General features: G+C 44.4%; 1 protein-coding gene across 1 annotated transcript in view; it reads left to right on the forward strand.

Annotated features, from left to right (window-relative positions):
- CA12 (carbonic anhydrase 12) overlaps positions 1-20,967 on the forward strand; it is a 1,353,512-nt gene that overhangs the window by 1,007,887 nt on the left and 324,658 nt on the right. The window lies entirely within an intron of this gene.

A 20,967-nucleotide genomic window follows, 5' to 3' on the forward strand; every position in this document is an offset into this window, starting at 1 on the left:
TTTATTTATTTTTGGGGTATTTATAATGCACCTTTACGCAGTGCATTTCGAGGCACAACAAGACAAGAGGGTGGGGGGAACAGGGTTGACCAAAACAAACGATCCTAGTAGGCCTTGTGACATTCGGATTGTGCAAGTGCAGTAACGAGAAGTGCAGGGGAGGGGGGTGCGGGAGTGCTGTACCGGGCGGAAGGGCCCATGAGAAAGTGAGTGCCAGGGGAGGCCAAGTGGACAGAGCCAGGGGAAAGCAGAGTGTGCAGAGAAAGGAAGGTCCACGAGCTAAGTGCGAGCAAAGGGGCTGGAAGAGCTAAAAGGGGGCAGGCCCAGCCAGGCTAGTGTGGGGGGGGGGGTCTAGGAGGGGGTCAAGGGAGACAAAGTACAGTGGTAGACTGGAAAAGGGGGGCCTGGTGCCCTGTAAGACTCTGAGAGAACCAGGCAGCCTGTCAAGGCAGACTGGGAGAGGGGAGGAAGAAGAGAAAAGGAAGGTCTTGAGAAGCTTCCAGAATTTAAGGAGGTCCAGCTCAAGTCTGGGAGGGGCAGGGAGGCCATTCCAGAGGGAGGCACCTTTGGAGGAGAGAGATCTACCCCCACCCCCACTGCCTGCTTGGAAAAGCATCTGATCAGCAGGGAGTTAGAGCTAGACAACCAAAGAGGGTGTTGGATGTAGAGGGGTGCCAGGCCCCAGAAAGCCTTGTGGATGATGCAGAGGGTCTTGAACTTGGAACTTGCAGCAACCGGGAGCCAGTGGAGAGATTTTAGGGCTGGAGAGATGCGGACCCTGGGCTTGAGGCCAAGGATAAGTCTTGAAGTGCTATTCTGGATTAGTTGAAGGGGGCAAAGGAAATAGACTAAGAGTCTGATGTAAGTGTGTGACCGGGAGGTAGAACTAAAACTGGTGGGGTTACCACTGAATTGAGGGCAAAGGCCACAGGTAAATCTGTGGCGTCCTCTGTAAAGTTGCCGCTAGTAACATCAGAGGAGGGAATAGCAAGATCTCATTGGTAGTGGCTTTTGTCTTTCTTACCTGTTCCTAATCTGTGTACATAAGAATGTGGTGAGAATCTCCTCCTGGAATACGAAAGGTCATGCTTGCATTTTTGCACAAGGGGGCTCATTTACAGAAATAGTGTGATTCAGACATAATATTGACACAAGAATCATGGTTGATGGGAGACTGGGTGTTCTATAGCTATATTTGCTTTAACAACTGCACCAGAAGAGGTGGTAGGGCGTCTGATGATCCTTTGTTCCACTTCATTAGAGGCAAGAGAAATCACTTTAGTATCGGGTACTACTGATAGGTGAGGTTGATTTAAGTGATGGATATTATTTATTTGTGCTAAATATATATGATCCACCTGGGAGCAAGCGCACCAATGATTTACAGCTGTCAATTTACAAAACCACTGCCAGGATTTGGGTTTATTTTTTGGAGGGGACTTAACTCTCCTTGTATCAAGTGCACTGTTGGAGAAAAAGGTGCAGTTCCTAAACTCTCGATATGAATGGGGCAGGCAAGGGCAATGAGAACCGCTTGCTTGTGGTCTGAATTTTATTGGGGATCTGGAGGTATAGATGATCAATGGGGTCACTAAGGGAGACATTCCAGCAGCCATGACATGGAGAAATGGGGGAAACGCATGCTACCATTGACTACCTCTATGCAAGTAGTTTCTTCTGCAGTAAGGTGGACAAAATATCAGTCGTATTCAACCATTTTAGGGTCCATGCCATCTTAAACATCACAGTAGTTTTATCACAGGCGGTGAGGACAGATTTGGATAGGGCGGAGAAGTTAATTTGAACAATGGGTATAACCTAATCGGTAGGTCGGATAGAAATCTGTATGTAATTACGCAATATATGTGCCAACTTGATAAGGTTTATGAAAATTATACTTGTCCAAACGAAATTATACATTGGATTAGTCAGATCACTACGCGATTTCTGTCAAGGGGGGGGTCACAATTTGGGCAGAAAAACAGGGAAAAAACATCCTCACCACATTGACAAAGTGATAATCCAGACGAGATGCTCATAGAGGCAAGACATTAGTTAAGTGAGACAAAATGCTACTGACAACCAGAATATGCATGTGGTAATAAGGAAATTAAAGAATACATTTTGCAACTGGTTGAAGTGGTATCCCTTTTCCACTTGCAATGCGGCCTGGAGAACCTTATAAGATCATCCGAAAGAGCGACACCAAGAAGATGTGGCATATATTTAACAATAAAGGAGACGTCCATGGCTATGGTGGACCCAATTGCCACTAAAGTCTGGGAAACATACCTGGAAGATAGTCTGATGCTGCCATCCAGAATGAATCATCGCCCCATGCTTAATCTGAGACTAGATAGGAAGTGTATGGTAGTTATGATTAAGAAACTAAAGACATCTAAAGCGCCAGGCCAGATGGGGTATCCTACATTGTGATGAGTGCAAACTCAGAGCTCTGGGCAGATATACTTCTGACTCTTTAATCAGATCAAGGGGACTGGTTACATTCCTGATTCATGGAAACAATCCTGTTTCATCCCAATATTGAAGTGTTGCAAAACAGATGATCCATCCAATTATAGAATGATTTCGTTATTGGACGGTCCCAGTAAAATCTTTGCCTCTTTTATACTCCAAAACATCGAGAAATGTATAGGAGACAATCGGGTCCCAAGTTGTTAGAACACTGGAATTAGAAAGGGACTTTCTGCTAATAACATATTCATTGTTAACTCCCTGATCTGACAGGCAAAATATAAATCTACTCCGCCTCTATACATCCTATTTGTGGCCTTCGCATTCGATATCATCGATCATGCTAGGCTATGGGACAAATTATCCATTCTAAAAATGCCCGCTGACAACCTCTTTGCTTGCCAGTTGTTGCACAAGGACAATATTGCCCGTGTTAAGCTGAACAGCATGGGGGAAATTGTCAGCCCCTATAAAGATCAGTAAGGGAGGTAAGCAGGGTGCGTTCTGGCCCCTGCTTTATTTAACCTCTTTATTTCTGACATTGCAGAATGTCTACTCAAAATTAATTACCCTCCCCTTCTTCCCAACCCCCCAAATTGGGTGCATCCAAAATCGTATACCTGACCTATGCAGACAACCTGGCTGTATTTGACTCCACATATATTGGGATTTGTAGAAGTGCGAAAGCGGTGATGGAATATGCAAGGGAAAATACCCTGGTGATTAACATAGCAAAATGTAAATGTATGCGTATTGGGAAGGTTAACAAGGTTACATTGATAATTGTAACCCATAGTGGTGTCATGGATAGGGTACATAGCTACGATTACCTAGGCTGAGGTCGAATCCCACTCCAAGAAATATTTAGTCTTTAAGAAAAGATACTCCATAGGTGGTAGCAACTATGATGTCTATAAGGACATTTGTCAGCACGGATGCAGGTTATAGCCCGGCCGGTTTATAACCTTGCACCGTCAAATTGATCAGTAGCATTGCCTACGTCTGGATTGTTGATACTCTGATTCGGAAAAATGGGCCGATATTCTGGAAGAATACATAAGGTGACACATATTGGGTCTTTCGAAGGCAACAGCGATTGGAGCCATTAGAGTTGAGCTTGTGTTAACCTTGCAGTGCACGACTGTGAATATAAACACAGGCAATCTGTTCATTAAAATAATGCGCACAGATATGCAATTGGTGCTTCATATGTTTAAGGGCGAAATGTTAGAGGTCTTGTCAAGTGTCAACAGAATTCAAAGCCAGTAATGAGAATTTCTTTCGGACAATGACTTGGTGTCCTGACTGGTCAGAAGGTTTGGCTGATCTTCTGCGATCATTTAAAAAATGCCTTGGAGTGGGATTTGTCTGTGAACACTGACCACATATGGAGGTTGCCATCATTGTGTACCTTTTCCAAACTACAATTCCCCTCTAGGATAGCATAAAAATACACATCAGTTTCCAAGCCCAACATTTAGATGTATCTTCATGCTGATGCGACTAAACAAACTTCGGGTGATGGAAGTCAATTGTGCATGGATTAATTTACCACTTGATGAGTCGATTTGCCACCTTTGTGGGATACAGGGTACAACTGAATCATTAAGACGTGCTGACCTCCTGTAACTGTATGACAACGTTTTACATTAGATATTACATGCACTTTGCTGATGGTCTGATGAAGACCTATGAAATGAAATATTTTGGTTAAATGGCCGTTCGGGGTGCAGTTTGACAAAATCAATTGCTTTGATAACGGTATGGCAAACATTTGTTTATGAACTTTCGAAGGTGTGTGGACCCTGACCCTGTACTGGACCTTGAGATGTACTGACAGTACTGAGTTCTCCATTGCTTGTCCGTTTCGTTCGCTTTTTTAGTTGTGGTTTTAGTAGTCTCTCTCCTTGTATTAACAGTGAAATGTTGTGTGTTCTCTTTTTTCTATGTATGTATATAATTTGAGGATTTTATCTATTTTTGTGAACAGTTCATAATGCAATCAACCACAAATAAAAAAAATAAAAAAAGATCTCTAATCAAGTATAATTCACAGCCAAAATCTGGCTTGGCAGTTAGATATTGCAAACCCGTTGATGACACTACCCGTTGATGACACTACGCACAAGTTTTCAATGTTCCTTCTTGAGAGGCTAATTGCCACTTCCATCACCTTTTTGTTTTAGTTCCCCGGTCAATTAGATTGGGGTTATCCCAAAGGCAAACCAGGTCCAGATCAGTGAGCCATTCCTTGATATGCCAGGGAATGGAGCATCCTCCCTCGAATATGTAACAATGTCTCTAAATAATTGAGGCCTGGGGAGCTCCATAACCTGACCCAATACTTTACTAGTCTCGGGCCTGCATCATAAATTGGTCTGAGAGCACACTCCACGAGGATTGGGGCATTTGGGATACTTTGTGGGATCAAAAGTTGATTTTTTTATAAATGTATTTTCCATAATGGATAATGCCTGCATGTTAATGTATTCCCATATGTCAGCACCATATATTAATGCAGATTTTGATTGACGTTTGACTTCTAGTGCTGGTGTACCTGCACCTGCCCCAATACCCACTCCCCCCCCCCCCCCCCCCGCTGGCGCCATGTTTAAAGAAATATTTCTTCACAACACCACTATTTTTCGCAAGGGTGTCATTAGTATTTGCAAGCTGGGCAGACCAGAGTCTGTTTTCCATGTAGCGTATGCCAAGGTAATCATAGCAAGGCACATGCTCCAGGTTGTGGCCCTCAAGATCAACCCTGAATTTATAACTCTTTGAGAATGTGGGCCAGAATATCATTCTTTGTTTTATTGACGTTCATTTCAAGCCCCAGATGTTTAGGGTTGCCTTCATACCATTCGGAGTGGTTGCTAGAAGGGCTGCATCATCTAGCACAGGTATTCTAGAGGCAACCTCAGCAAATCCAAGCAAGACTCCATCATCCCCCTGTAAGAGGATTCAATTCAACACTACAGCTAAGTCAATGCCTAGTCTGGGATACTGAATGGAAACCCTTATTGATATATATTTACGTCCAGTTCATGCGTTCTGGATGACTACCCCTATATAACACCCCTCTCTTGGAATCCCCCTGACCTCACTGAGCCAAGAAGTAGTTCTGTTTTGCAAGTTTAAAAGGTTTATTTGATAATTTAAAGAATATATATATATATATCACACTTTATAATAAATTAATAATTGAATATCACACTTAATCTGAGCAGTAATCAATAATGAATAGTCTGGCACTAGCACACTTGTGAATAGGAACAGAACAATAAGGTGGTAGAGAATGCTTTATACAAGTTCAGATGGATGCAATGTTGTGTAAGAGGATTCAATTCAGCACTACAGCTAAGTTAACACCTAGTCTAGAATACTGAATGAAAACCCTTATTGATATATCTTTATGTCCAGTTCATGCGTTCTGGATGACTACCCCTATATAACACCCCTCTCTTGGAATCCCCCTGACCCCACTGAGCCAAGAAGTAGTTCTGTTTTGCAAGTTTAAAAGGTTTATTTGATAAATTAAAATATATATATCACACTTTATAATAAATTAATAATTGAATAGCACACTTAATCTGATATGATAAAGATGAACAACAGAGAATCTGGCACTAACACGCTTCTCTAATCAATAAGGAGTTGACATGAAATGGATAAGGTAGCACACTGGTAAATAGGAACAAAAGTATAATGTGGTAGAGGATGCTTTATGTAAGCTCAGGTGGATGCAATATTCAATGAATGCAGTACAGAAAATACTCAATATGATTTCAACCAAACAATGTAATCACTTTTCTCTGGCAATCCCCTCCCCCCCTTGATGCAAGGCAAGGAAATGGAAGGAAAACACACAGTTCTCAGAAATGCAATCAATGTAAATCAGTTCACCCCAGCAAGCTTACACTACAGAAGTTTGAAAACACAGGCAAAATGCTTTGATATGTGCTAGCAATGGATGAGAAATATGCTGGAAATGCTTTTAATTCCCTTTCAGAGGTTCAGGGTGAGTGGTATCTAGTTAATATTAGTCCAGGCTCACACTAGCAATGATGCAGGGATAGTTAGCAGGTTAAACGAATTTCTGGCAAATGGAAGGCAAGCAGCAGCAGTTTTACATGTGAAGAAATTTGCAAATCGCTGTAAAATTTGCGGATGCGCCGAGCGCTATTACAGAGGAACCACAAGGACTATCTCTATCGTTTTGGGGTCCTAGGAAAGCCTAGGATCTCAGCTTCAAAATGAAAGTTACTGCAAGTCTCTAGCACAAACGGTTGCGGAGATATGAGCGATTTTGTGAAGGTCGTTTTTCAGATTTGAAATTTTAAAGTTCAAAAAGACAAGTGCAGCTTGCAACTAGGAAATGACAAGTGACAGCTTTACAAATGACAGGTGACAGTTAGGAGGCAGTTCTACTTAGATTAAATAGATTGAATTATATTATTTTAACTAGGAGATTGGTTCTGCACAGTTTTCTAGGTACTCACACTATATTCTTGAGTGAAATGGGCCTCGCCATGGATCTGGTCAGGTTTTAAACTCGCCTCTGGTCTCTGCACTTCACAGTGATCTGGGTCTCTCTCTTTCTGGATCTCTGGTCTGGGTCTCTAGTTCTGGATAGATTGAAGTCTCTAGTTTGGCTCTCTGGAGGTTTGATGAATTTGAAGTCTGGATTTCTGGATGTTGTATGGTCCGGCAGAGCGCGTTGCAGCAAATGGAATTGAAGGTCGTTATCTGTCCTGTCTGTCTGCTTTTATGTGTTTAGAATGTGGGTGTGTTCTAGCATCACTGACCCTACCTCTCTCTCAGCTTCTAATTGGTCAAACTTCCATTTATCATTTGATTGGGGAATGAACTGTGAGTCAGAGGGATGTCATTTTATGGCTTGCAGATAGGACACTCCTCTGTCAGATTGCACACATTCTATATTTGATAATAAAAGACATATTTCACAGTTACACAGTTGCTTGAAATTACATATACATGGTGTGGCTGAATTTAGCCATGTCTCTGTCCAAATCTGCTGTTTCTAAGCGCTTGCATTCAGAAATGGCACATAATTGACTTTTTAACTGATTTTTCACTTTGACATTGACCCAACTTTACATACATGTGTGCAGGGAGTATGGACATTAACTGATGAAGTTTCAGATTTTTAACATGCATACATTTAGAGTAATATCCACTTTTCCGCTAAAACCCCCTTGAACACGCCACCGGGTCGAAAAACCTCTTAAAATGTGGGCAGAAAAATCACAAGAATTATGGTATCATTTATAAAATTTTCACATGTCCGCTCTATGAATGATCCATCTTTTTAAAGTTATGTTCTGGCTCCAAAGGGGTGTGGTTTCCTCTCAGCACAAGGTAGAAATACTGGTTTATCCAGTTCTGCCAAGCCAGCTTGCTCTCACAGGCAGTGCTCCTCCCAGCTTCTGCCAAGAGGAAGCTACATTTTACGACTGCTGTAATAAAACCTTTGCCTGAGTCAGGAGAGGCTCATTGTTCAAGAGGAAGCCATTTATGATCCTCTCAATAAACCCTCTGCCTGGGTGAAGGGAGTTGCATTGTTCACTCTCCTGCAGAGCACAGGTAATTCAATTATCAGATAGATGGCATATCCTTAGTGTGAGCAGCAAAAGGGCAGCTAGGCCTGGGAACACAGCTGTGACTCAAGTTTCACTCCTGATGGGGGTAGTTGCCAGGCAGAATTCAGTTCCTTAAGCCAGGTTTCAGATAAAATGTCACTTTTTGTTCCCCAGTTCCTGCATTCAAATAAAACTAAACATTTTTACATATGCAGCTAGAATGCTGATTCTAAGTGCAGAACTATGACATTTCAACAGTTACAAAGGCATGTGACACCAAACATAGGTCACTCATTTAATCTAAACATTTTCGATTTTAGTGTCTTTAAATCCAGTGCAACTTAAACTGCTGACTCCATAGCTCAGCCAGTTTTGTTATAAGCATTGTTCTGGGCTCTTCATTTCCCAGATTTTGTAGGCACACAAAACTCCATTCTGCCAAATGTCTGCTGGTGTTCAGTGAATATTTTAGATGTGTTGCAATGTTTAAAATAGACAGTTTGAGCCTGCCTTCAGAGAAACACAGGGTGGTTTTAAACTGCCGGCTTTTGGATAGTGGTGAGTACTGGTACTGCACCCATTTTTGGGATTTAAGAAAATGAATTCCCAACAATTATGGGTTTGCTTTTGGCAATCAGCATTGCCATTCCCAAGGGTTTCAGACTACTGTGTGGGTAGTCCAATGGTGGTTTTAGGCAGTGTCCTTCTGTGCCCATAACATCGGCAAAAATGGGTGGCAGTCTATTCTTCCTGCATTTCCCTGTGCATTTTCTGGGAAGCTCTGGCCATCATGATGTTTTCCATGTCAGTACTGCACAGTTTTGAGGTATGGCTCGGATGCATGGGTAAATACATCCCACAGTTGAATGAAATGCAATACAGAAAATACTCAATATGATTTCAACAAAACAATGTAATCACTTTCTTGGACAATTCACCCCCCCTTTTATGCACTGTAAGGAGATGAAGATGACACAGTTCTTAGGAATGCAATCAAATAGAATTCAGTTCAATTCCCCCCCAGCAGCTTATACAACCGATAGGAGTTTTGAAACACAGGCAAAATGCTTTGAATATGGTGACAATGCAGTGAGAAATATGCTGAAAATGGTTTTAATTCCCTTTAGGAGGTTCAGGGTGAGTGAAATATACTTGGGATGGGTTCAGGCTCACTTTAGCAAGGATCTAAGAGTAACTAGCAGGTTAAACGAATTTTTGGCAAAGGAAAGCAATGAAGCTGCTGTTTTCACACGTGGCTGGATTTTTAACCAAATTGCAAATTGCGGTAAAATTCGCGAGTGCGAGAATCGTGATTACGGCAAAAATATGCGGAATAGGAAGTTGGTTCTAGGCTTGTTAGAAAGGTAAGATTCTAAGCTTTCAGAGGAAAGTTAAACCAAGTTCCTAGCCCAAACGGTTCCAGAGATACGGACAATTAAATAAAGGTCGTTTTTCGGATTTGAAATTTTAAAAGTTCAAAGCGACAGGTTGCAGCTTGCAGATAGAAAATGACAGGTGACAGCTTTGCAAATGACAGGTGACAGTTAGGAGGCAGTTCTGGTTAGATTAAAATAGATTGAATTATATTATTTTAACTAAGAGATTGGTTCTGCACAGTTCTGCTAGGTACTCACAATATATTTAGAAATAGGCCTCGCCACAGATCTGGTCAGGTTTTCGGACTGGACTCCGGTTCTGGTCTCGGCACTTCACAGTGATCTGGGACAGCTCTCTGGTTCTGCTAACAGCGGTCTGGGTCACTCTGGATCTCTGGCCTCTGGTTCTGGATACTGCTCTGCTTTCTCTGGGTACGGCACTGCTTCTGGATCTTTCTGCACAGCTTTCTCAGGACCCAGCGCTGATCTGCACGGCTCCAGGATGCTGCTACCGCTGTTAGGTTTGCTGGATGCTGAGGCCTACTGAGAAGAGTTCTCAGTTTGTGTGTTTAGGCCCTTGCTTTGAGTTCTGAATCAAGTTCTTTGGAGTTTTAAAGTCTAAGTGTTGGATCTAGTATCTTCTGGATGTTGTGTGGTCCGGCAGAGCGTGTTGCAGCAAATGGATTTGAATGTCTCTATCTGTCCTGACTGTCTGCTTTTATGAGTTTTGAAAGTGGGTGGAGAGGCTAGCTTTCTAGGCCCTACCCCTCTCCACTTGTCATTGGCCACTTCCTCCTCTTCCCCTTGATTGGGGGAATGAAATGAAGTGTCATCATGATGAGGTCTGTTTATGATACAGAGAACCCACCCCTGTCAACTTTACACACAATCTATATTTGACCTAAAGACATATTTCCCCGATAGACAGTTGTTTGGCATTGCATACACACATCATGCATTTACTGATGGTAGCCCCTGTTCCAATTCTGTCGTTTCTAGGAGCTTGGGTTCAAAAATGGCAACATATTTCACTTTTTGGTCGGGTTACCAATATTGGATTGGTCCCCGCATTTACACAAATGTTCGCAAAGCATGTGGGCATTAGGTGGTGGAGTGTCAGATTTTTAACATACATACATTTAGAGTAATATCCCCTTTTCCGCTAAAAACCCCCCTGAACATACCACCGGGTCCTAACACGTCTTCAAATGTGCACAGAAAAATCACAAGAATAATGATATCACTTATAAAATTTTCACAAGTCCGCTCTATGAATGATCCATCTTTTTAGATTTATGTTCTGGCCCCAAAGGGGTGTGGCTTCCCCCCAGCACAAGGTTGAATTTCTGGTTTTTCCAGTTCTGCCAAGCCAGCTTGCTCTCACAGGCAGTGCTCCTCCCCTTTCCTTCCAGGAGGAAGCCACTTTTACGCCCCCCCCAATAAAACATTTGCCTGAGTCAGGACAGGGCTTTGTTCAATTTCCTGCAGAGCCCAGGTAATTCAATCAGAGAAGTGTCATATCCCTTTTGGTGGGAACAGCAAAAGGCAGCTAGGCCTGGGAACACAGCTGTTGTGCAAGTCTCAACTCCTGTCCGGGGTAGCTGGTGGGCAGAATTCAGTTTCATTAAGCCAGGTTTCAGATAAAATGTCACTTTTTGTTCCCCAGTTTAAGTCCAGACAATTTTTACATATGCAGATAGAATGCTGATTCTAAGTTCAAAACTATGACATTTCAACAGTGACAAACTATGTGACACTCAAAAGTAGGTCACTCAGTTAATTTAAACATTTTCGATTTTTGGTAGTTTTAAATCCAGTTTCAGTTAGGCTGCTGCAGACCTGCAGAGCTCAGCCAGTCTTGTTATGAACATTCAAGTCACTTCAGAATATAACTTTACATTGTATCCACCTCTCAGTAAGTCTTTATTTGGCCTGCTTTGGGTTCATTTATTCAGTTTTACACACAAGTCTGGTGGTTTTAAAACGCCGGCTTTCTGATAGTGGTGAGTACTGGTAATGCAACCATTTTTGGGATTTAAGAAAATGAATTCCCCACAGTTCTAGGTTGCTTTTGGCAATCTGCATTGCCATTCCCAATGGTTTCAGGCTACTGTGTGGGTAGTCCAATGGTGGTTTTAGGCAGTGCCCTTCTGTGCCCATAACATCGGCAAAAATGGGTGGCAGCCTATTCTTCATGCATTTCCCTGGGCATTTTCTGGGAAGCTCTGGCCATCATGATGTTTTCAATGCCAGTACTGCACAGTTTTTGTGGTAGGGCTCGGATGCATGGGTAAAAACATCCCACACCCCCAATTATTCTGTTGATGTATATGCTGAACAGTATGGGGGCTAGTGCACTCCCCTACCCCCCTTAAAGGGCTTGGTTACCTCCCCTGAAAGTCCCCAATGGCCGGCTGCCTTATTTTTGGTGTAAAGGTGTACCAAAGTTAGGCGGTGGGCAGCGATGTTAAGTCGAACAGTGCCAGTCAGAGTAAACTTCTTAGAACCATGTCAAATGTGGTTCTTAGATCTATGAACACAAGTATTATATTTATATCTACTAAACCTGGCAAGATATGTGGGCAAGTGCTTAAACGGCCCACATCCATTTAGACCACCTAGACAATATATCAGGTCATGGGAAAATCATTTAATCTAACTGGTTTCTTGTCTGGAGTTCCTGTATGTGGTTCATTTCACAGCTCATGTTGTTATATGCCATTCTAAAAAGAATCCCCACTCATGATTTTAATAACTACAGAGTTGCATCATTATAAAAGTGTCATTCACACAATAAAGATATTAGCCACTCACCATACTCATGGCAACTTGTTGTAATGTCGCTTACCATGGAGCCTCAAATTATTTATTTTTACATTAGTAGAGTGCTCTAAACCCATGGGCATCAAAGCACTGGCTGCGAGATTACACCGAATTAGGTCCTTAGTGACCGGTGTGTAGATAAACCCAGGGAGGGGCCCTAGGAGAAGGGCATTGTCTTGAGGTGTTTGCGAAAGGTCCAGTAGGATTGTTTTGATCTTAGTGCTAAGGGTAGTGAATTCCAGTTCTTGGTGGCGATGACCAGGAAGTTCGCCCCACCGACTCTTGTTAGCCTGAATCTTGGTGTGATAAGCCGGTGAGTGTGAGAGAAGTGGGTGGATCTTGAGGGTTGCACCTTTTTGAGAGAGGCAAGTGGGGGCAGAGTTAGATAGGCATTTTGGGTGATGGCTAAAGTTTTGAAGATAATGCGCTCATTTATGGGTAGCCAATGAACATTTCTTATGGCATTGAATATGTGTTCTCGCCTCAGGATGTTTAGAGCGGCCCGAAGTGCATTGTTCTGAATAACCTGGAGTTTGTTGATGTTGCATGTGGAGGTGCCTGCAAATGGGGTATTACAGTAGTCCAGTCTCGAACCAATAGATCTTGCAATCCTAGTGATTGGCCAGCCTGTGACCTCGAAAAGCCAATCAGGCAAGACCCTCTACTAGGCACGCCTTTGGCCAGGCCCCCACCATTTCAGTGCGATCGTGGATGTGTCGGCAAGACTGGAGAGGACCCCCTCCAACACCATCCAAGGAGCCCAGACCCTAGCAGGTCAGTCCCGTTGGTACTTCTGTGCCTTTATATTGTTGTGCGCTCTGCGCTTTTCAACTTTAGCCACTTGTAAATGTAAGAAATCACTGTGTGCTTTTATGTGATGCAAATCTTCTTTCACCTGAGGCTGCATGGGTATAACGTAACCGCACTGCAGCTGCTGCCCATCTGGCCTTTTCTATGCCTCGAGGGACCCCCCATGGCAAGATGGCCAACACCATCTTTGTTCATTCAGTGCCTCGCTTGCAAGGCTTGCAGTCCTGGTGATTAGCAAGCCTGTGGCCTCTAAAAGCCAATCACGGTGCCTAAACTAAAATCTGCCCCTAACTAAGGCCCTCTTCTAAAGCACTGTCTGGTCCTGGCTGGGCCCTAGGGCCACTCTATTTTCTGTCAGCTTCAATTTGCATGTGGTCGCCTGTGAACTTAACCAGGCGCTCTTGGGCTATGTTATCACACCCTCAGCTTTCACGTAAGTGTGAACTTTCTCTCTGCTCACTGCTTCATCCTCTGGACTTTTGTGCCTCTCCTGACAATCTCCTATAACCTATCACCAGAAGGTCCTTTCTTTTCTCCTCTGGCATCAAATCACCAAACCTTCCTTCCTGGTCTTCCACCTCTACTTCCTACACCCCCGTTCTGATGTGCGGCTATACCGGATTGGCCTACAAAGAAAATCATTTTTAGCCATGTGCACATCCTGATTGTCCTGCTGCTGTTTAAAACCGTTTTAACTGTGTGCACATCCTGCTTTTCATGAGAATGTGTTTGACGGGTTAACCCCCTCCCCCCTGTTCTCTCTTTGCTGCTAGTTGTTCCCCTTTCCCATCTGTGTCATTTCATGTCAGTGCCTGGTCAGGCTTCTGGGCCCAACTCTCTTATAACTATAGCCAAAGATGCCCCATCATGTTGGATACTCCAACCACGCACCTCTGGTATGTGACATCCCCCATCTTGCCATCACGTGCGTACCGACTGTTGCTTGGGGGCTGCTTCATCTTTTCTTGATTCACTCCCTCTTCCTCTAAGCCACTCACATTGCAGATGTGCCCTGTACTACAGTGAAACTTCACTCTGCTCTCACTCCCTGAGCTACATTTCCACTGTCCCCATCTCTGTACTGCTTTGCTGCAATGCCTGTGTCACCCTGCATTGCATGTGTCTGTTAGTGTAAAAATCTAATTTAGGTGTGCCTTCATCCTGCATTGCATTTGTCTGTTAGTGTCTCACTTGCACGATCTGAATGACACAAGGCCTATTAAGATCGTTTGTATTGTCGTCCTGTCTTCCGCTCCCTTGTCTAGTTGTGCCTAGGAACACTTGTGTACAAGCACGTTATAAATGACACATCATATCACAGAGGCAATGTGCATTGCACATTTTGAAAGCTTATAAAAGGAAACTAGATCAGCCTTTAGTATGCGTGGGAGGGACCTGCTGAGGGGCACTCTTCACGGAATTGAAATCCCATTATCGTTTAATCTGCAAGAAGTAAGGGATACATTAAAGTTACAAAGTTGAGAAAGTCCCAGGGCCTGATATGGTCCCAATTGATATGTTCATTAATGAGAGAGACATTTGGGGCGAATTTTATTTTAAGGCTGTTTAGTGTGGCATTAGCAGAGGGAGTAGTTCCTCACTCTTGGACCCAGGCTGTCCTTCTACCCATATTCAAGAAGGGGGATAGGGTGACTCCTGCCAACTATAGGCCCCTCTCCCTTCTTGATGCGGGTGGCAAGGTCTGTGCCAAGGCATTTCTGGTGCACCTGGAGGAGTGGATCCAAGAGGACAACGTTTTTCCATTGAATTTCATAGGTTTTTAGTAGGGCACTGAAACCAAAACGTTGCTTCAGCATAGTGTTTTCTGTAAAGATGATAGCTGTTTGGTACTGCAAACGAAAACACAATGTTCTGTTGATAACGGTTTGTTACTGATTACTTTGCTGCCCTCATGCTAAACGTGTGGAAAGGGCAAATTGTCTGGTGTATGTATCTATTTGTGCTACCCCTTCCTTTACCGAATAGTGTTGATGTATTTTAGCAATTACAGATGAACATGGTAAGTGTTGGTGAGTGTTTGAGTAGTTTCTCTTTTTGTGTTACCATTGCATGGTGAATCTGTGCCGCACAGTACTGTCCGAGAAGACAACAGATGAGCAATATGGACGTTTCCTAGGGAGACTGCACCTGGGTGGCATATGTGCAATCACACTGCAAGTATCCATAGGACTCCATTAGTGGCCGCATGTCTGCATCTTCTAATGCACTTTTAAATGGTTGTGGATGCACACGTGTATCCGTTTCACACCTATACCCATGCATAGGCCATTCATTGTGTGCTGGTAACACCTCCCCTGTCGCCAGCCCTAGGGATTCATATGGTAGGCTACCACATTTCAAGTACTCCTGCCGACTACTAGGGTGGCTCTGCAAACCTACCAATGTGTAATAGAAGCACGCCTGTCTGTATGACGCCCACTGGTAAACAACAAACAGCAACCGGCAGTGTAACGTGGGCGTGTTAAATGTTGCATTAATTTGATGTGCTGCTTGCCTTTCCATGACCCGTGAAACAGATCTGTTTCAGATTGTGTCTGCACTGAGCAGTGTGACGGAAAGTGTCAAGAGGTCGCCTGAGGGTCATACAGTTGAAGAAAACTTGTAACTGCAGGTGGGACAGCTTGTAGTGAGTCTTCAAAATGGCAAAGCTGGTGCAGCATGGTCACGCACATACTAGTGCATATAAAGGCAAGAAAGCAAACGGCAGAATGTGCAGAGGGCAAACAATGTTAGTGGTGCTTACAAAAGTACTGTACCTGCATGGGTCACACAGAATAAATGCCTTCCTCCTCCACGTAATGAAGCTGTGTTTCGCGTTGTTGTAAACATTCGTGTATTCCAGAATGTATGCATCTCTGTGAATGCTACTCCTAAGACTAATGGCGTAGCATGAAGTGTTTGTATGGCATGTGACAACTGAAATGAAAGCACAAAGGACCAGTGGGCAGTCTAACGCCCTTTCAACAGTTGCGTAGGGTAATTTCATGTACAGCATTTGCCACATCTGCTGTGGGCAACAGAACGGGCACTCTTGTAGGGCAGCCGAGCTCCAAAACATCCTTTCAGAACATATGCCGCACTACAGAGCCTTATCCAACAAAGGGCATTGTATTGTGCATGTAATGCAACGTGCTACTCTACAGAAGGAAGGTACTTGGAAGTGCATGGGAAGGGTGCGTCCGGCAGTGCCACCCAATAATTCCTTCTCGTGGCACGTCCCCTATGGTATCTATGCAGGTGGTACCCCTTCTGTACCGGGCCTTTCCTGACGTTCCTTCTGTGGCGTGTGTCAGAAGACCATAATAAATGGAAATGAACTGGGAAAGGAAAAAAGGGAAATAGAAAAAGCACCTTTTAGAGATGATCAATAGAGTTGCTAATGAATGAACGCAGGGCAGGAGGCGTGGCACTGTGCAAAACACTGTAGTTCAATCAGTTGGAAAGGGAGTCATGCTAGAAAGAGGTTTCTTTACGTGTTGCACAGCGTTTTGAAGAGTGTCAGTGCGCACCACTTAATACAAAAATGTTTCCAAGAAGGGCACCAAAGCAATTTGGATGGGGTATGCAGAAATCTGGATGGCAGGCATAGTAAGATGAACGTTATAGCTGGGGAAAACTGTTTGTGCTGTGAAACGTCATTTTCCCATGTGTGAAGTACGCCATTGGCACATGTCCTACAAAAGGCACAAATACACTTCTTCGCAATGTACCGAGCTTTCTCCATTTGTGTACCAAATAAAAAATGAGACCGCCCCATCGGTGTCTGCATAATGCGATAGAAAGTTATGTAAGAGATCGAAAACAAACGCATGTCCTGGGCAAGTGCCTCCTTCATCGCAAACGGCTCTGAAATGCGTGTAACATGCTGTGCAATTTCCCCCCACAATGAACAACAATACGGTCGGCATGATTGCGTGTCACCCAGGTGTCACACAGACAAACCAAAGTCAGTCACTTTATTGTCGGTACTCCATGTGGATGTATAGTGCTATGATGGATTACAAAATGAGCAGCCAGTGTTTTCCATTCACTTTCAATCAATGTATTTCGAACTCCCATAGAACCCGCACGCTGTGGCTCCAGAAACACACAGCCATAACCACACGCTCTGCATTTCTGTCCACAAATACACTGTGTACCACAGTCTGTGCGTGCACACCACACCCAGAAACCTTATTGACCAATCCCGTAGCCTCTACAGGCACATTTCTATGGCAGTCATCTGCAAAAGGAGCATATCTAACACCCTGCAACTATCGTGATATTCGTGGACTTTTCGTGCTTTGCGTGCACGGGAATGGGGGAATATCTTTCAACCAGGGTAGGGGACGTTGTTAGTTGTGGCGGCTCTTAAGACGTTTTTTTTTTTTAAAGGTGCTTCCATAGAAATCCCTTTTTTGCAGTTTTTCTAAGTCTTTCTGTGTTTTCTAAGTCAGCTCACATTCTTACAATAGGGTCTTCAGTGCAGCGTGTAGATTGTGAAAGAAAATGTCATTGCCACTGGTCGACAGACATGCCATTTCCTTTTGAACATGTGTATATATCGAGAACAAATGTCATTCTCACAGGAGAACATCCCAGCAGCAATCAAGAAGTCACAGATGCTTCTGTTGATGAGACCCCTTCCGGCCTCTGGCTGGCGACAGGAATCATTGGAATAGTTCCACACTATTCTCGGGGGTATACATGTGAAAAGCACCTTGGCAGTGGGAAAAATGCACTGCACTACTTTCATCTTCTTCTTCAGTTGACGGTACACACAGGAACAAGGCATGGAACCTAAAAAGAAGGCTCCAAAGTTCAGGACCACAATATGTAGAGGTCCGGAAGTGGCCATGCATTGACATTCTACAAGCACTCCGCTGAAACAGCACGCTTCGACACTGCGCCAGAGAGCCTCCACTCCCTCCAAACCGAAATTGCCAAAAAAGCCTTCTTGGAGGGCATACGCGACCAGATGTTCCACAAAGGCATCACCCACAACAAAAACTGTGCGTCCTGCCATGTTTGCCAGCTGCACTACACAAACTAATGGAAAAAATGATTGCCCTCCTTCCTATGACACACACCCTGAGCACCTGATTGGACATTCCCCATAGTCCCATTTCCATTAGCCACCATGGTGAGAAGCGCAGAATGTGGCACGTTCCTTTCCCCAGTGAAGCAGGAGGAGTCTTCTCCCTATTGGTACTCTTGCCTGCGACACACACCCGGAGCACCTGATTGGACAAAGGCCATAGTCCCATGGCCATTGGCAAGCATGGTGAGAAACGCAGAATGTGGCACGTACGCTTCGCCAAACACTTGGAGGGCCACACCCCAGTAAAGCAGGACTCCTCCTTTTTCCCTTTCCACTCCAGCCTTGTATGCAAGGCGCTAGGGCCTCCCCACATAAAACACACCATAGTACAGGCTATGGTTAAATGCTCATGTCATGTGTACTGCACTCCCCATCTGCAATTGAGCCTGTCAGCTTTTACCCCGGGCACATATTTGCATGCATGGCTGCATAGCGGTCCGTTGGGTGTGCTGAACGGTGTGTAGGAGCCAGTGTGTTAGCTATAGTTTACATGTGTGCTGCAGAGCACAGCCTTTCATACTGCAATATCGTACAGCACCCCCATAAGCAAGGGGATTATGAGGGCCAAACCATAGGAAATGCACATGGTGGCATGTGGCTCCCTATTGTTCAACAGGGGCAATGATGTACACCGTATGCTAATGTACGCATACCAGCTCACTTCTGCTGCTGTACCAAGTCTACAATGTCCTCCACAACCATTGTGTAAAAGTCACCAACTTCACATGCATGCAGACACCATCGTACATGCTATGTTTAAATGTTCATGCCATGTGCACTGCACTCCCCATCTTCAATTGAGCCTGCCAGCTTTCACCCTGGGCACATACTTGCATGCATGGCTGCATAATGGTCTGTTGGGTGTGCTGAACGGTATGTATGAGACGTGTATATTACCCATATGTTACATGTGGGCCGCTGAACACGTCCTTTCATGCTGCAATATCTTAAAGCACTCTGTAAAAAAAGCGGCTTATAAGCGGCAAACCATATGAAATGCACATAGTGACAGGTGGCGCCCTATTGTGCAACAGGAGCAATGATGTACACCATATGCTAATTTACACATGGCAGCTTTCTTCTGCTGGTCTACCAAGTGTACAATGTCCTCCACAACCATTGTGTAAAAGTCACCAACTTCAAATGCATTCAGAGTGACAACTGCATGGCTGCAATATATTGTGGTGGCTGTTATGAAGGCCTACATTGTTGGGTGCAGGTTTGATGAACTGTATGTAGGAGGCTGTGTGCATTGGCCATGTTTTACATGTGTGCTGCTGAGCACGTCCTTTCATGCTGACATATCTTACAGTACTTCCTACAGCAAGAGTCTTCTAAGGGCCTAACCATAGCAAACGCAAATTGTGACATGTGGCTCCCCATTGTGCAAAAGGGGCAATGATGTGCACTGTATCCTAATGTACGCATAGGAGCTCACTTCTGCTGCTCTACCAAGTGCACAATGTCCTCCACAACCATTGCGTACAAGTCACCAACCTAACATGCATGCAGATTGACAAGTGCATGACTGCTTTACATTGTGGTGGCTGTGATGAAGGCCTAGCTTACTGGGTGCATGGCCTAGGGCCTACTGTCTTCTGCCGTGCACCCAAAAGTCTAGGCCTTGCCCACACCCACCACAACATAACAAAGCCATGCAGGCGAATATGTAGGCATGTGCCACAATTCAGAAAGGCAACATAGGCACCAGCACTTCCACGCAACCTCTGCACCCTAAAGCAGGAATGCATGCACACATGTTCCACTTACTGTAATGCATAAACATACCACAGGCTTTTGCCCCGTTACCCACTTCCATTCAGAAACCATTGTAATAATGCCAACCAAACACACCAATCGCTGCAACATTGGTCCTGCTCTCCACACTGTACTATGTGCACACAAGCAGTACTGCGTAGTGCACTGCAACACTTACTAATCTGCGCAATCTGCACCCAGTGGACACAGTCACAACTGTTCACTGCAGCATCTCCACCCATACACTGACAACTGTACGATGTTCTACCAATCACTGCACCCATGCAACCAACAATGTGTGCAATGCAGCCACACCACATACACAAAGCGACAATGTGACATTGAATTTCAACCAGTCGACATACCTTTTCAACCAGTCGACAGACTTTTCTGTGCAAGGGCTGCAGCCATGCATTAAAGGGGCAACAGATTTACCACACACAGCACACCATAGTACAGCCTACCTGTAAATGTGCATGTCTTGTGGGATGCACTCCCCTTCTGCAAATGTGCCTGCCACCACTCATCACAGAAAGACATTGCTGCTGCAGGCGGCATGCCATAACGAAGGCTGCCTACAATGAACAGACAAGATGGTTGCCTGGTGAGATAACCGCGAATTGGCGTTGTATGCACGGATACCTCTGGCACACCAACGTCTTCTTCTAATAAGATGTATCACTTGCAGCACTTCTCCCTCACCCATCCTTTCCATCCCTTCTTCCCACCACCAAAACTATGTTTTCCAGGCCTGTTCGCCACTGCACTGCCCTCGGAAACAACATGCCAGCGTTATCAAAGTATTCACGTACAACACTTCACTGTACACTGTAGTGCAATCACATTTTTCACCGTGCGACGAACAGGGAAAAGGGAGACAGATATCAGTACTGTTAGTGGACACACAGTTACATACAAGACGCCCAGCTATGAATAGAATGCGTTAGGGGCTTGGCACACACAACACTGTCCTCCGATACACCATGGCGGCGTTTCCAAAAACCTTTGACGCACAGCACGC

Source organism: Ambystoma mexicanum, chromosome 11 (genome assembly GCF_040938575.1).
Source record: "Ambystoma mexicanum isolate Mex_15411 chromosome 11, UKY_AmexF1_1, whole genome shotgun sequence".
Classification (NCBI taxonomy): domain Eukaryota; kingdom Metazoa; phylum Chordata; class Amphibia; order Caudata; family Ambystomatidae; genus Ambystoma; species Ambystoma mexicanum.